General features: G+C 43.6%; 1 pseudogene across 1 annotated transcript; it reads right to left on the reverse strand.

Annotated features, from left to right (window-relative positions):
• Window positions 1-502: 502 nt before the first annotated feature.
• Window positions 503-3,549, reverse strand: LOC148102340 (E3 ubiquitin-protein ligase TRIM21-like; annotated as a pseudogene). The gene is made up of 2 exons (XR_015719324.1): window positions 3,463-3,549; window positions 503-2,431 (listed from the first exon to the last, which is right to left on the reverse strand). The product of XR_015719324.1 is annotated as an E3 ubiquitin-protein ligase TRIM21-like (transcript).
• Between the last annotated feature and the right edge of the window lie 814 nt (window positions 3,550-4,363).

The raw sequence follows: 4,363 nt of genomic DNA on the forward strand, positions 1-4,363 counted from the left end.
CGACATTGTTTGTTTGTGTGTTTGAGAGTTCAGACTGAAAGGGAGCGCACAATCGTGTGTGTGTGTGTCTGCAGCTGTTCTTTGTGTTGTTGCTGGATCGTTGCCTCAGGGGGAAAGTTGTGTGTGTGTTGAACATGCAGACTAACAGAGACTGCAGCTGTCAGTGAAACATGTTCACTGACAGCTCAGCTTCAGCATCGTCTTCATGCTGTGACTGCAGCCGTTCAACTCTGTTGATCTTTAACCCAAATCATCACAACATGCAAATATAATCATCAAAATGATGTGACTGGAAGGATGCAGCAGTCTGTGCTCCACCTTTCTCCTCCACCTGCAGGTGGAGAACATGGATGCATGAATCTCTACAGAGTTCTTTGAATATTATCCGTCTCATCAGTTTTCAGTGAACAAAACTCCTCACAGAGCCAAAATAAGCAGTTTGTATCCAACATAACTCAGCTGGACTCTGATGCTCCGTATAACAGCCACACATGAGTCTGGATTCACTCAAAGCATTGAACAAACTTTATTGTAAATGAAGCTTTTGGACATTTATTCTCTGATATTTGCTCTTCAGCTCGAGTCTCCATCAGTGGGAACATTTCCTGATTCAACTTTTCTTCTGTTCAAATCAAACTCCATGAGAATCAAAGTGTGAATCAGAGTCCTGATGATCAGATTCTATAGAAACATGGAGACTGTAGAGGATTTACACTCAATATGTTCATTTGTTCCCTTCAAGAAAAATCAATCATTCATCAAATTAAATCAGTCGTTGATCAGTTTGATTGACAGGACAGATGATCAGAGGTGCAGAGTTTTTACCTCCATCATTCAGATAGGGACTGAAGAATGGGTGGAGTTTGTGAGTGAAGGAGCAGCCAGTAAAGGAGTAGATCAGAGCTGCAGCACCTACATCATAAAAGGAGACCAGACCCTCCTCATAATCCACAAACACCCCCACCTTCTCAGGACCAGGATGAAGACAGAGGGGGACTGGAGAGTCAGCACCAGCTTTGTACTCATTTCCATTTATCAGCCCTACAGTCCAGAAACCATCCTGAGGTCTCGCTGTGATTTGTCCCTTCCTGTTGATCGACTCTGTGACCACTCCTAAATCCCAGGCAGTCTTTCCTTTAACCTGAACCTCAAAGTAAAATCTGCCTGAAGAGAAACTCTGCTCTCCTAAAACACAAGCACAGTAAGAAAATCTCTCTGGGTTGTCTGGAAGATTCTTCCCCACATCACCACAGTACACTTGTTTTCCATCATCAGACAGGATGAGCCAGGGATGAGTTGTATCAGGATCCAGAGTCACGTCCACCTCATGCTGCTGGACCCTCTGCAGCTCAGCCTCAAACTGCTTCTTCTTCATGGGTTTCCAGACTGTCTCCTCCAGCTGAGCCACAGCTCTCCCCACAGTCCCCTCATATGATGGTGGATGAACTCTGACCTCTGTCCAGTCCTTGCTGGGTGGAGCAGCTTTCAGGGAGCAGAAGCTTTGGAGGAGGTGGAGGTGGTCTTCAGAGCGTGAGAGCTGCTCCACCTCAGAGCTTCTCTCCATCAGCTCAGAGATTTCCTGTTCCAGATCTTTGATGAGACCTTCAGCCTGTTTCTCTGTAGCTTCCTGCTTGTCTTCGATCTCCTTCATGAGCTCCTTCAGGCGTCTCTCAACAGACTCCATCAGAGCCGTGAGGACCTGAACACCTTCTGCTTTCTGTCTGTCTGCAGCATCTTTACTCATCTTCACCGACTCTTTGATCTCCTGAATCTTCAGTCGTCTCTTCTGGATCATCTGCTGAATCTCAGCCTCTGTCTTCTCCAGCTCTGCCTTCTTTCCTTCATATTCTTCTCTCAGAGGAACAAACTCGTGGTACTTGTGGTCTAAAACAGAGCAGAGCATGCAGACACATGTCTGGTCGGTCTTACAGAACAGCTCCAGGAGTTTATCGTGCTTCCTGCACATCCTGCTTTCCAGGTTCTCCACAGCATCAATCAGCTGATGTCTTTTCAGGCCTTTCACTGTCAGATGAGGCTCCAGGTGAGTGTGACAGTAGGAGGTCTGACACACCAGGCAGGACTTCAGGGCCTTCAGTCTGGTTCCAGTGCAGACATCACAGGGAACTTCTCCTGGTTTGGCAGCTTGTTGCTCTGAGCTGCTGCTGCTGGCTTTCTGCTCAGCTTCACGTCTGAACTGAGCAACCATCTCAGAGATGAAGGTGTTGACCCTCAGCTGAGGTCGAGTGTAGAAAGTCTCTTTACACATGGGACACTGACAGCTCTGATTCATGTCCCAGTGCTGACTGATGCAGGTTTTGCAGAAGTTGTGTCCACATGGTGTAAAGACTGGATCAGTGAACACATCCAGACAGATGGAGCACAGAAACTGATCTTCAGATCGCAGATTGCTGGCAGCAGACATGTCTGCACCCTGAGGGAGAAAGAAAAGAAACATTTGATTCAAAATTCACTTTAAATTTCATTTTTAAAAAGAGAGAAACAAGCGTCAGTAGTCTGAGGAGCTTGGAGAGAAAAGCGTCTGGACTTCTTTGAGTTTCTTGAAGACGTTTCATCAGAGAAGCTTCTTCAGTTCTCAGAGTAACTGGTGGAGACCCAGCAACACACTCAGACACAAACTGGTTCATCCCAAACACAAACCTAACATCGTAGTGTCTGCTGTACAGTGCAGCGTCCAGATAAACAGGATCAACTTTTGGGGATGAAGATAAATACAGTCGTTAAAAAGATGTGAAATTGTTTCTCTGTTTTACAGAAGGTCCAAGATTCATGCAGATCATTTGTATACTTGAATAAATCAGTTTGTTGGATAAATTCCATCAATTACTGTGAAGTAAACTTCGACCTTGTTGGTGACTAAATACTTCTTATTGTAAGTCCAGATCAACGAGCCATTAATATTAAACAGTGACTGTTCCAGTAGAGCTGACAGTGAGGAGGACGATGAATCATAAACCTTAGAAATGTGTTATTAACTGTTTGATCCAGTATATTAAACATCTGTTTAAATAATGAGATTTATGTTTCCACACAAAGTTATAAAGTGCAGCATCGACTGTTTTCTGAATGATTTAGGAACATCTGTGACTCTTACAGGATACACTAAGTCAGATAATCTTTGTAAAATGTGTGAATGACTTTTTGAAGTACTGACCAAAATCTACTGGTTTACAGTATCAAAGGCTTTATATCAATAAAGAATAAATAGGTGTTTTCACATCTGTAATCCTTATGATCAATCAGATCCAGAATCAATCTAATAGGAACAGGAAGTGATGAATAACCAGGAAGTGTGAGACTGAAGCAGCAGCTCGATGTTCCTACAGTGGATCTGTGGTTACATGAGCAGATTTCTATGGATCCAGTGTGACTGTGATGAGTCCTGATGAAGTGAACAGAGTGAAGATTTGTGTAGAAACAGGAAGTGTGATCAGCTGCACTCACCACTGTTGCTGAGAGAAACCTGATGGACTCCAGTGAATCTTCTTTTAGAGGCAAACAGGACTCGACTGCAGCTCTGCTGCTGCTCTCTCTCACTTTCACTTCTGCAAAATGACGTTGAGCTTCTTGTTTTTCAGCTGTTGCTCCGCCTCTTCCTGCCTCTCCCTTTACAGGAATCAGCCGGTCTGTACTCAGTGACTGTGTGCAGCGGGTGGAGGAGTGAGGAGTGGTGTGTGGGTTCACACAGTAATGACGGCCTCAGGTGATCAGGAGAAACTCGCCTGGATTTCCTTTTTCCACAGCAGACTGAGAGCTTCAGGTGGACACTGAAGGAGGTCTCAGACACAGGTGGTAAAAGTACACACAGTGTGTACTGAAGTAGAAGTACTACTGTTTACTAGTACTAATTCAACTTCTTTACTCAAGTAAAAGTAAAAGTAAAAAAGTAAAAAAGTAAAAAAGTACTGGCTGTGAAATGAGAGTAAAAAGAGCTGATTGAAGAACATTTCTAACACATGTGTTTATACAAAGCTAACTGAACCATGTGCTGCATCAACGTGATAATAAAATAATATTATTCACTTTATTTCTAATAAATATTCCCAGCTTGAATCAGACAAGTTGAACATGAGCAGAGAAAAAGAAGGAAATCCAAATATTCCTGTGTTCAGTTTTCTCCATTGTACAGGCCGACTGTGCCTCTAAACAGGAACATGAGCAGGAAGCCCGTCAGCGGCGTTGATTAGCTGCGTATATACAAATGTGAATCGCATCATTGGCTGGACTTCAGTATAAAGTGGCATCGTTCTGATCCCATACAGCAGCAGCCAGTCACTGACTAACACAGCAAAACAGAATTGTTAACGTTTTAATTTTAATTTCAATTCAGGTTAGATTTTTTCTG

The sequence above is a fragment of the Neolamprologus brichardi genome, chromosome 7, assembly GCF_056152115.1.
Source record: "Neolamprologus brichardi isolate AB-2024 chromosome 7, ASM5615211v1, whole genome shotgun sequence".
Lineage (NCBI taxonomy): Eukaryota > Metazoa > Chordata > Actinopteri > Cichliformes > Cichlidae > Neolamprologus > Neolamprologus brichardi.